At 30.2% G+C, this 13,845-nt stretch overlaps 1 protein-coding gene across 1 annotated transcript in view; it reads left to right on the top strand.

Moving 5' to 3' along the window:
* The first annotated feature begins 200 nt into the window (after positions 1-200).
* The window catches only part of LOC142328956 (uncharacterized), a 36,448-nt gene continuing 22,803 nt past the window's right edge, over positions 201-13,845 (top strand). The window contains exons 1-2 of the mRNA XM_075373155.1: positions 201-388; positions 13,420-13,616. The gene's annotated coding sequence lies outside the window, so the exon portion shown is untranslated. The remainder of the gene's footprint in view (positions 389-13,419; positions 13,617-13,845) is intronic.

Consider the following 13,845-nt stretch of genomic DNA (forward strand, 5'->3'; position numbering starts at 1 on the left):
TAAAACTAATTTAATATAAGACAACCTATGCTGGATGGTGAGTTGTTAAAAAAAAAAAAAAAAAAAAAAAAAATTAGATGGAATAATTTTTTCATTACTTTAACGTTTAAAAGTACTCGTTAGAAGATGTCTGTTGGCGGTCGCGCCGTAGTGTGGAGAAGACAGGCAAACATAATTAGTGTTAACAGAGAAATAACTAATCAAGCCAGCAACTCTAGTACTGGACTAGCGGGAAATTGTCGGTAGATAGATTGATTACGCATACGCATTCAGTTAGTGCCTCGAGTTAATATTCACTCTTTTTTAACATAACCTAATCCAGTTGTTAACGTCATCCAGTCATCCAGTTTTTATCTTTTGTATGAGATATCTGTTATTATTGGCAAAGGTGAGTTTTATTTTTTTTATTAATATTATTACGGAATATTATAACATCTTTGAAACAATAATTCCCATTTGTTTTATTTGTTATATTCAAATTATTTATTAGATTAAAAATGTTAGAACTCAGTTTACACTCATTTATTTTTACAAAATAAATTAATAATTATTTACTGTGTTTATCTGTTGATAATGTATCCAAATAGTTCTAAATAGTTGCGAACCAGAATCGCAAAAATAAACAAATAAAAATAAAATGAGTTATATGCTTGGTTATATAGGTTATTTGGCCATTAATTAACTAGGGAAGTAAAATTTATTGTATACAAATTTACTGATGTAAGCCAAGTGTATTTCACGTGTTAGAAAGAGGTTTTCAACATGAAATTTATCATATCTCATTTTAGATATATTAATTTTTAAGTCGGATCAGTAAATAAAATCATCAGTAACTACATTGAAGGTTGATTCGTTATTAGGAGGACCCTAATCGGAATCAAACACGGTGCCTTCTGTTTAACAGGCAAACATGCTTATGCCATCGAATAGATAAAAAATTAACAATCCTTAATTATAGCAATTTTATCACAAATTACATGAATAATTTTTAAAGAAAAGCGGTGTATTTAAATTACAAAATAATTTGTTGAGAAACAATGTTCACTTTTCGCAATCATAACTTCTGAACTGTATGATAAACGATAAAAATATTGTTACAGATAATTTTATGTTTTCTATTCATTCGTTTAAATGAAAGAATGTGTGTTATTTGTGCTGAAAAGAGTAGTGACATTCCTAAATAATAACTTTATTCACCTCTGTAGAATTAACAGAACTAGGTTTTTTTTGCTGCACAATACGAGTTTACAAGAGCCTCATTTTACTTCCCGATAACTTTTTTAAGAAATTACAAACTCTTTATAGGCTCATATTACCTATTCATTCAAAATAAAATTAAATGATCTTACTTTACAGAACCAATGTTAATCAGTTAATGAACATCTTCAATTAATATGTACAAATATTATATAGTTAAATGATTTTCATTAACGCTTTCTAGATTGTATATATTTTATAAACATAATAACTTCACATATTTTTAAAGGTAATTATGACATTTTTTTTATGCGTCGTTGAGTGACGTATTACTCAGTTCCGCTGTATTCTACTTATTGTATACCAACCACAATAAAAAAATCATTTAAATTGTTTGTTCTGTTAAAAAAAACTAATCTTATGAAATACAATAATTAAAAGAGAGTGAAGCATGTTGTGTATATATATATATATGCTAAGCAAGAAAAACATTTCCATCGGTAGCGTTGTCAAAAATATACTGATCTACTGAAGCTTCTGGGTTTGACTCCCAAGCAGCTTAACATTTATATACCAATCTCAGTTATGTTGTTAATTATTCATAAATGAATATATGCTCAGGAATAATACAAAAAATAAAAAAAAAATCTTTTGCTTGTAAAGAAAGCAACAAAAATAAATAATAATATTAAAATGTTCAGGATATTGCCTTAAAAATAAACAAATCATGAAGATCCGAATAATCGAGTGTTAAATAGATATTTGTTTCCAAAATAATTACTTCCATCCAGACATTTAAACGTAATTTTGGTTATTAAAAATTATTTTTTTTTGGGGGGGGGGAATTGAAAGCAACGCAGCATTCGGATAAATGAACATTAGAAGTCCGGTTAATTGCGAACCATCTAATTAAATACTTTATTATTGAACGTGCATTAAAAGTAATTCAATCGATATTTGAAGTTTGAAATTTAAAAAAAAATATTCTTTATTCTGATAAATTTTCGCGTGTACAGTGGCAGAGCTTAGAGTATTTAATTCAAGGATATCAGGTTCGATTCCTAAACAGACTCATTAAAAGTGGTTGTACTAATATATAATTCCCGTTCAACTAAACTATAGCGGACAAGTTATCTACTGTGATGGAAAAAAACATTTGAGGGTCGGAATGGATTCATCACTCTTTATGTGCTTCTGGCTGCGAATTGTAATAGCTCTATGTATGTTGTCCCTTTTCTTCTCTTTAGATCAGAGGTTAAATTTTGTTTTTATTTTTAATTTACCGTTAAAAAGTTTTTGTTATATTTCTAATGAGAAATCGTCTATTCTTTTTCACTTACGAAAAGACATTAAAAAGTTTAATCAATATTTTAGAAAAAAATCGTCAAAAACTTTATCAGTAATTTTTGAAATTACAAAGTTCTAGCAAAAATGTACTTTCGGCGAAAGAATTTAAAAAAACCGCAACAAATGTGTGCTTGTTTAAATAGCCTACGGTATTATGCGCGCGCACACACACGCACACACAAATTTATTAAACTACAAATTATCACTAAAATAAATTAATAATTTTCTTTATAGAAAGCTTAGAACTACTGAAGACGAACAAATTTTAGTATAATAAATTAAAAGTTCCACGATTTTATTGGATACAAAAATTAATTATTTCTTAAACTTGTAAAATAGTACAGTTAATTTACGGGGTGTTGGTAATTTAAAAAATAATTTTCACAGTTTTAATCCACAGATTATGATTATTTTAAACGGTTTAAGAAATAATATAACGTAATTTTTTAGTTATTTTTGTTGGACTGAAATTTAAAAACTACTACCCCAAATGGTTTTTTGCACATACCGAGCGAACGGGTGGGCGGATTTTAATTCTCTTTTCACCAAAATTAATTATTTTTTCGGGTTGTTAATTAATGGAATTGAATGTTACCATTGCCATATAAGATTCTTGAGTTGGGGTAGGTGTAGCGGAGAGGGTAGGCCATTCCCTTTGAAAATAACTTTAGAAAGGTTCCCCCGAGAACGGTATACTTGCCTGCAAACAGAAATACGGTAAAACTGATAGCTGTTGAATAATAAAGGTCTATTTACACACATCGTGCCGTGTCGGTTCAGTATCAGTGCTATCCGTGGTCGATCAGTAATGCCGATTCACACGCATCCGACATCTATCCGTAGTACATACCACACAGTACGTACTGCAGTACTAATTGGCGTCGCTGATCGATCAGGATAACAGTGAAACTGATCTGACACGGCAGTGATGTGCGTAAATAGATCTTTTTTTTGTTATAGATGAGTGTGAGAAACGCCATTTACGCAACCACCATAAATGGGAGAGTGTCGGAGTCGCACGGGTTCGGCTAGATGTTATTAAGAGCCTGTGTACCCGCACCCTACCGACTAAAACTCCATCTTACCGTTTCGCCTCCTCCGGGGTTGGTCCTGCAGTTTAAGCATTGCGCGGACCCAGGAGGTGCCTTTAGGGTCCAGGGGTTCAGAGTCCCCGTGCTTCATCACCGTCGCCCATCCGCACAAGTGCAGACGCATGACGGCTCCGCAGGAGGCTGTCCTTCGCCCCTTCACCATCAAGTCACTTTCTTCGCCTGAGTCTCAGGTCTTTTGTATGGAACTCTGATTTTTTGCCGGATGATCTTCAGTCCTCTTAGTGATTTGGGTCCTAAATCAGGCTCTATCACATTCTGTAGCTTCTCTCGCGTAAATAGACCTTAAATGCGGTAACTCAAATGATCATCCGGTACATAGAGGTTTAAATGTAAAGGGAATGATTTCTGTATGAATCAGAACATTATAATCGGTCATTAATCACAATTAAATGTCGAAATCTGGCAACCGATTTATAAATATATACTATTAAAAATAATGACGTAATATGTGTCGATAAAAATAAATACACATGAAAATGTTAAACAATATGCGATGTCAATTGTAAACATTTCATTTCCTTTTCCCGTGGCTGACCGTGGAATTACGATTTTTACTTCCTTGTACGAAGTAAAGGAAGTATCAATCAGCCCTCATTAAGAAGAGCCTTTCAACGATACTTACGTGGTACTTATTTTCATTGGTTCCAGAGTTACAGCCAAATAACATTTTAATTAATGAAATTTTTGGATCGTTCAAGGGGAAGGCATATCGGTTCGATTCATTTCATTTCCTTTTTTTAACTTTTATTTTTAATTTAAATATATTGATTTATTAATAACTAGCAGATCCGGCAATGCTTCACTATTACTAGATTTGGGTATATATATATACATATTAAATGAGCACAATTGAAAGTTTGATAAAACATTAAGAAAATGAACATTACGGAACTTCATAAAATTTCACCTTTTCCTTTTCACCCTTTTCGCTCTTTCCCTTTCCCCATTTCCTTCAATTCCCCAATTTTTATTTCCCTTTCCTCTTTCCCCTTTTTCTTCATTTTCCCGTTTTTCCTTTTCCCAGTTTTGTTTTTCAATTTTCCCCTTCTTCCCTTTCTCCCTTCCCCCCCCCCCCCCACGTGAATCCGTCCAGTAGTTTTTTAGTCTATAGCGGACACACATATCGGAAACATTGAAATGTAATCGTAAAGTATTTAGTATAGTGCGAGTTGCTTTTACGTCCAACAGAGCGCTGTATTAAAAAAAACAACATGTTTTTACCTATCACAGATGTGACATCTTAGGTATATAAATAGTAGGTATATAAATAGTAGGTATATAAAAACACGCGCGCATTAGAATTCAACGTTGTCTCAAAATTTCGAAGTAATCGGTGAAGAACTTTCGGAGTTTTAAGATGTTTAACAAACGAACGTTTACGTTTTTATTTATATAGATTATTAATCTCTGATTGTATTAAAATGTGTATATGTAATTTAGTAGGTGTACAAGGAAGTCATGTAGTATCCGCATCAAATTTTCTTTTAAAAAGAATAATACGTACTTCAAGTCATCTCCTTTTCTTAGCCAGCTTCCGTGGCACGAGCGGTAGTATCTCGGCTTTTCATCCGGAGGTCCCGAGTTCGAATCCCGGTCAGACATGGCATTTTCACACACGCTACAAATCATTCATCTCATCCTCTGAAGCAGTAACTAACGGTGGTCCCGGAGGTTAAACAAAACAAAACAAACAAGTCATTTCCTTTTAAACTACTGTCTTACCTAACCGTGTTTTATATTTAGTTTAACGTAAATGTTTATCTTGTACAGAATATACTTTTTAATTATGTTTGTTTTTTATTTTATTTTACACTCCCCTTAACGTTTTTTTTTTTTTTTTGCTATAAATAATAAAATAAAGAACTATGATTTAAGTCTATGTATATAAGTTTTTCGTTATTTTGAAAAACTTTGTTAACAAGGAAATTTAGGAGTTTTTTTTATGTATTTTACCATCTTGGAACTTTGAAATTGAAATGATTAATTTAACGCTTGTTTTATTCTGTACATGGAATAATTTTTTTAGGTAAATGTTTATTTTTGTTTCTTCTCTTACAAATATTAATACAAAAAAGAGTTAAAACCACACACACTACGCGCATGTATATGTATATATAAATAAATTTTATTATTTTTTTTTTACTTTGTAAAAATTGTATAGTTAAGAAAATATCAGTTACTGACGTAATTAACTTTTTTGATAAGATGGTACGCCTAAATGTTAATTAATCTATCTTTACCTCATCCACTTGTAAGCGTAACGTTTCTCGTTATACTTAAAATATCACAAAACTGGAACAAAGCACAACATAACCTAACCAACAAAGACTTTCTTACAACATAACCAAACATATTAAGAAAACAGAAAACAACTAACTGACTAATCGATATTTTGATTGCACTACAGCCCAAATATGTAGCATTTTATTAACAGAAAGAACGGGGTTTTTTCTGAGAAAAAAATTACAAACAGTGTGGAAAAAACATTCGTTTAGGGTTTCTTATAACTTTTACTGGAGTCCTGATAAACGGACGTTGGCACTAAAAGTGTTAATAAATATATTTGGCTGCTCAAAATTATAATGTAAGCTAATAAATAAATAAATATATTTTATTACTTTATTAGTAAAATTGAGCTTTTTAATTTGTTATCATTAATGAAATAAGTGCAGCTTAGTCATGCATGATACTCAACTTGTTTGCATCAGCTTAGCCTATTTGTATTACGACCTCGTAAATAAAAAAAAAAAAATACATTATAAATTCTATTTTAGTATATAAGGAAAACACACAAATACTACATCAGTAAGCGAATAACATTTTAAAAACAAAAGATACTTTTGCAAAGTGCGTTTTTAATGAAGAGAAACGTTTTCCCACGCAAGGGATTTACGTTTGTGTATATGTGACTTTATTGGGTCGTTCGCTAACCTCATGGACTCTTCGAAACAGCTGATCATCGTACTGGTCAACCGGCTATTGTGTCAAGGACACAATAGCCCCCACCCCGTTCCTTACCGTAACATGGCAATGAACGAGGGTTGGGGTTGGCGACCGGAAAGTCACTAGGCCGGTGACTTCCCTACGACTTGTCTCGCGACAGGCAAGTGAGGATGCCGAACTTCAACGAAAAAGGCCGATTGTAGTCACGCGCCACACTACTCTTGGCGCTTTATTTGAATGCGTGAGGATGCATGAACATATCAAGCAATCGGATTTATTATTAAATAGTATTAATATTAAGGGATAGAAATTATTGTGTAAATAGGCTTCTGAAATAAGAATTAATAATAATTGAACTAAATTCACCTGGATCGGAGAATATTTAAATTTTCAAAAACGATTCCTCATAGGTGAAATTATAAATAATGTGACGAGAGAGTAAGGTTACACAAAAATCTGATTTCAAGAACATACGTCTGTACGCATCTGTTGTAAGATTTTCCAACGTCTCTAATAATCAAAATTCTAAGTATTCTCAAGGAACAGCAGCTTATATAAACTTTCTGTTGTTGACCTTTCCTCAGTTTTTTCTCAAAAATATTTTATTTGATGTACGTCTTCTATTCCCTAGTTAATTCTTCCTTGAATTGAAAAAAATCCTTTTTAGATAATTTACTGTAACTAACATGTATTTTTTTTAAATGACCTTGCTATTTATAAAATTATTACTAATTCCGTAATCAAATATGCCACTCACCTGTTCGTTAGGAGGGATTTATGCCACTTATCGTGTTGTATTTGTTCACACAGATTCACACTTTTTTACTGCATGTAAGTTCGTATAAATAGGATCTATCATTGCCCTGTTTATTTCGCACTCTCGATTGTTTTTCAGTTGTCGAAAGCGATGAAATCCTTTTTGGTATTTGGATCCTTAATACTGTCAGCAAAATTATCAGAATGATTGACATTGCACTTATTAAAATAATAATTCCTATTATCTTTTCTGCTAATATCACTATAGTTTTTGTGTTGAGCACTCTTTACCTTTCTTAGCTTTATTCTTTTATAATTTGTTGACGCGTGTCCAAAATACTTCATTGTCAAAAAATATTGTATTAGTAATTTTAAACTTCTGTTAATCTTTATATAGCGTTTAGTCAACGCCCTTCCTTATATTTGACATCATGCCTTATCTTTATTTCCTGTTTAGCCTCCGGAACGACTGTAAGGTATTACTTCAGAGGATGATATGAATGAATGTAAATGAAGTGTAATGTTGTACAGTCTCAGGTCGACCATTACTGAGATGTGTGATTAGTTGAAACCCAGCCATCAAAGACACCGGTATCCGCGATCTAGTATTGAAATCCATATAAAAGTTACTGTCTTTACTGGGACATGAAATTAAGAACTCTCGACTTCGAAATTAATTTTTATACTTATCTTTTGATTTTATTTATCTATTTTCTACTTTTAATAAATTGAGGTTGAAAAGGACACCCGCTTGTCTGTTGATCTGTTCATTTATGATCGTTTTGTCATTACTTTTTAATTTAAAGATTTTTAGATATTGTAAAATGTTCATTCTTTTTCCTTTAACACATTTGTGAATGTATTTTTAAAAAATCTCATGTGTTAGTTACATCTTAATTTTAATTTTCTTTCCGTTTGTCAATGTATGTTGCACTGCATTTAACATTTTATTTTGGATATACACCATTACTTTCTACATATTTTTTTCTTCTATTTTACTTCTAAAAATCAAAAACAAGATTTTAATTATGTAGCGCATTTAATAAAAGAAGGACATTCCCAATAAAAATGGAAGTATCAATGAAATTAATTCACGAATTTGTGAATTCTCATTTTTTTCGTGGGAGAAAAATATACATGTATATAGAAAAATATTAGTGCCATATTTCAACCTTTTTGGTCAACTCGTTTTAGATACAATATTGAATATCCCCCCCCCATATATTGATTGGGAGGGCAACAACTACCCTCCCTTTTTTAATTTTCTCCAAAATTGAATGGCATCTAGCCCCTTATATAGAAAATTTTTGGGCCATTTTCGAAGAAAATGTTCGTTCAGCCACTAATTACACTTAGATATTAATCAAACTACAGGCCAACAAATGAACATACATCTTTCCGAAATTTCTACAGATTTTTAAAAAACCGTTTTTGGACTCGGGGGTTATGAAACATCGACATTTGCAAAAAAACCTGATATTGAAATTTTGGACCAATGAATATGTTATACAAACTCTTTATAGTTGTAGCCTTTACGTAGAAGCAATAGAGCTGCAGTCGATAAAGTAAAAATACCGATATTTCTAAAAATATGTTATAAAACATGCCCTAATAAAATAATAATTGAAAATAACAAAATAGTCTTTAGTGCAGAAGTATGTACACAATTTAAGTATGCAAGTGAGCATACTTCCCATGGTTTACTATAGAAACGGTATAGGCTGCACTGAACACATTCTGTTTATCAACCTTCTCTGTCTCATGCTGTCCTCGCATTACTTACCCGCTGACTCATCTTTTCACCTTGTACATCCAGCTAACACAAAAAATTATTACCTCTAAAATACCTCTGCAAAATATTCCTCTGCCACCGTATGATCAAAAAATATTTTATAAATATTTTGCAATGCCTATTGAACTATTTTATTTTTCATTTATTAAATACTATTTATTACTTTTATTTAATATTAAACATTTAGTTTCAATCACAATTTGAATTTTTTTGTTTAAGTTTGTACACACGAGTAAGCATTATTCTTGTTTACATTGCTTTAAACAAATTGTGGTCTATATCTTATAATATTGCATCTATAAAAACATCGGTGAGCTTGATAAACTCCCATAAGATTATTTTTTTTTTTTTGTTTAACTTCCCGGACCACTGTTAGGTATTGTTTCAGAGGATGTGATGAATGATTTGTAGCATGTGTGAAAATGCCATGCCTGACTGGGATTCGAACCCGGGACTGCCGGGTGTGTACTGTTCATTACAAAACGGTGGCTGAGTATAGTATTCAGCCTTGAATTATCAATCTCCCACATGCAGTTAGGGTTAACAATCTCTGCCAATCTAACACCTAAAATGCATCAGATAAACAATGTAAAACATTTTCTGAAATGATCCAAAGATAGTGATCACAAATGACCCAGGCTAAATTACAGTTATATATTTCACACAGTTTGATATGACAGTGTTGAAAATATGGCAAAATATAATTTTTCTTGGTAAATAAGTAAATTTTGTATATTTATTCTCTTCAATTGATTAATTACTTTCATCATGAATATTAAATGTATTTTATTTCATGAGTATTATATATATTATTTGGGTAGTTAATGAGAAGTGGCTACTTAATAGTGAAATGGCTTTCCCTTTTTGGGTTGTTAAAAGTAAATAGTTTCATAAGGTAAATAAGTTGTAGTGTTTTGAATTATTGATGTAAAGGCAGCCTTTTGATTATTGTTTATCCATTGATTATTTTGTCTGATTTTCATGTGATTATCATTCAAATGTATCAAATGCATTTTTACATCTCTTGTCATGTATGTTTTCAATTTTTGCTTTTTGTTGAACCGGTTTGATATTGTTGAATTTGATTGAGTAGCTTTACCTACAATAATGTGCTTTTTCATTCACACTTACTGGCTTTTCACTGCACCTATCAACATCATGTTTGATTATGGAATTTTCAGAATATTGATGTTTGACACCGATGAATTAATGTTCACTGAAATAATAAATTTGGGTTTTTTTCATTTTGAATATTGTATAATTTTGTTTTTTCACATTTTTTAAATTTTTTTAGGGGCTGATGCCTTTTGGTTGAGCATATTCATTGGTTTCGGATTATCTTAATACATTATGATGTAAGGTAAAAGTAATACTTCATTTCTTTTGTGAATAGCAACATCTAATCTGATAAAATTCACATTCAAGTCTTTAGGAAAATTAACAATGTTTTTTTTTTTACCATTTCCAGCAAATCCTTTTGCATTTTGCTAACAGTGAATGTGACTTTTTCATGTTTTATTCCAAATACTAGTGATATGCCACAGTCAATGTACAAGTTTATTGTTGAAATGTTGGAAACTGAACTGATCATAGAGTAAAGTTGTGGAAAATAAGTTGTGTAAAGTTGTGGCCAATAACAGTTTCTTGATCATGATCCAATCATTTTCTATTTAAAGAATCATCAGTGAAAACATTGCATTTTCCATCAAAATAACACAAAATACCCGATGATGTTAGAATGTAAACTTTTTAAGTAATTTCTTAGAACGGAAATTACAAGTACAACCTATCAACATGGTCATGTAATGGTAATCTTTGAAATCTGTATGGTGTATTCTTTTTAAGGGTACAATTGAACAACAGCATGTGCATCTCCTCAGTTTTATGATTATTGACAGTTAGATCTCTTTCATCTGGAAATAAACATTCAATTGTCAATTCGATTTGAGTCATATTTGTTTCTTTTGGAACTTTGATTTGCAATATTTTACATATTGTTGGTACATTTAAAAGACTGCAATTCTTTTGTTCTTATGACTTTGAAGAGTAGCTATAAGACATTTTGGCAGGCAGGCTCTAACAAGTTCAATGTGGAACTTGGAGAAATAATATGGCACTATATATAGCATATTGATAATTATCAAAATTACCAAACAGCACCTAAAACTAAACAATTTAAATTAGTTTTAACAAATAAAAAGATTTATAAAAATATGCAGTGTTAACTGTAGTATAATAATAATAAAAATAATGTCTAAAGATAAGAAAAAATTATGTTTGTAGGTATGTCAGTTTGACTCAAGAGTGTGGTAGATTTTTGAGTTTTGATAAAAAACATATTTATCGGTGATCCATGCAAACATGATAAACCTTCCAAAATAAAAAACTTATAACAAACAATTAGTTTAGAAAAAATATGAAAAAATCATGCTATTCAATTGTTAAGAACATCTATTTAAAGTAGCATTATTTTGGTATTTATTATTTTGTAATTGAATCCAAATGTAAAAAAACAAATGGTTTAGAAGAAACACGAAAATGTAAGCTACTCAATCATTAAGAGCAACATCTATTATTTTGCTATTTTATTATTTAGTATTTAAAACAGTTTGCTTAACTTTAATAGCTTTGCTTAACTGCAATTAAATAGTGGAAAATACAGAAATTTAAAAAACTTGCCAAGAAATATTTAGTAATATTCAGCTCAAAATATATTTGTGAACAAACCTATTTTTTAATGAATCTAAATAAAAGTACGACAAATTCCATAATAAAATTTTGTTTATTTGAATCATTTTGTATTTAATATTTTTTAATTTTAATACTCCGTTTGGCCCATACTAAACAGTTTTTTTTCTAATTCAGTCTGGAGACAAAACCTGTTAGCTACACCTGATTTAACCAAATACATTGCCTCCAATCTGAAGACGTATAGTAGATTCATCAAATGAGATTGCTGAACTATTAGCCACTCAATTTGAAGAATTTAGTAAAATGGTCAATTTTGACCTATGATGACCTATTCCAGACCAGCTGGAATATGGCATTGTGAGTAAGCAATTAAACACGAAGTTGCTTTGCCTGATACTTTAGCAAAAGATTTATAGTTGAAACTTCAGTGTAAATCTATGATGAAAACTACAAAACTATGTCCTACTCTCTATATTTGGCTCCTTACCTTTTCATCTTTAACATCTATCGTATTTGCATATAATTCCAAGTTAATTATGTTAATATTACAGTTTTTGCTGTCACTGCTAAACAAATAGGCTTCAATAATGTTATTAAATGTTATCTTTCAGGTAGGATTGTTTTCAAATAACTAGCTTTCTGTCAAATGCTAAAAAAAAATGTAGTGCATTTTATTACAAGCTAATCATGGAAATATTAATATTACCTCTTGTTACAAAATCTAGGTATCTCACATTTTCAGATTTGAATATTTACAAAACCTAACTTGAAAAAAACATTTCTGAACCTTAAGATTTTACTGAATAAGTATTGTTTTTGTTGTTGGACTAACAATTCACGAGAGAATTGTTATGAGCCATACTTCTGATGATTTATCGTGCAAATTTATTTTGATTTATTGTATGATGTTATATTTATTAACTCAACCAAGAATGAAAGAAAAAATTTTTATAACGGTTATTAATATCAATAATGGAACTTTTGATATATGACATTTTAGATAATTAAAAATCCTTTTTCTTAAATGTAATTTTAAAATGATAAAAAAATTATTTATTAATATCAAGAATGACAGATGCAATAATAATATTGGTGAACTTTTATGTGACTACAATAATAAAAATATAACTCTCATTAATAGAAGAGTATTAGTTGAAAAATAACATGTTATAATGAACTTCTTATTTAAGTTAGCTGAAAGCATACAGAAAATTCAAGGTAATCAACAAATTTTTGTGATGAAATTTTTTTACGTGAGCTTTCAAACATGAAAAACTTTGAAAAATAAAATATAATAATATTATGAATAAAAACATTAGAGGTGTATCTTATGAAAATTATGTTTAATTTTGTGAATAGTACTTTGTAAAACTGAGGAAGATGTAACTGTAAAAATGTAAAATAATCTCAAATCTTAGAGAAGTGTTAAATTATATTTTAGTTATCATCACAGATGACTGTGTACTGTCTATCATATAATTTGCTTCAATAATTTATGAATGCTTCATTTATTTTTGTAAAATTATAACACAAATAAAGCAATTATGATTAACTAAGACTGTGATTGGATATCCTTTCCAGATTTATTTCACCCATCATTCTATTTGTTTGAGAAAATTGTATTAATTTGAAGAGATTGCAGTAAAGCAATGTTAGGCCTTTCAACTACAAATCAAAAAGTGTTTTAAGGACATATAACAATAACAATTCATTGTGCTGCAACTGTCAGAATAGAAAAAAATTTCTAAAAATGATACAACTGAGCCAAGCAATTTCAGGTAATGTTACTGCTATTCATGTTTATTTGCTATTCTTGAAATTTGTTATTCTTGTATTTTTACTAATGACCTCATCTGCTTGTACATATGCATTCTACATATTTCCCAAGCATGTCTGATATGAGGTGTTAGATATCAGCTTATGTAATTTAAGGTGTCCCAGGGATTCGGGTACTATTTTATCTGCAGAATAATTTGGGTAAGATGATGTCATAATTTTTAATTAAAA

The sequence above is a fragment of the Lycorma delicatula genome, chromosome 8, assembly GCF_047948215.1.
Source record: "Lycorma delicatula isolate Av1 chromosome 8, ASM4794821v1, whole genome shotgun sequence".
NCBI lineage: Eukaryota > Metazoa > Arthropoda > Insecta > Hemiptera > Fulgoridae > Lycorma > Lycorma delicatula.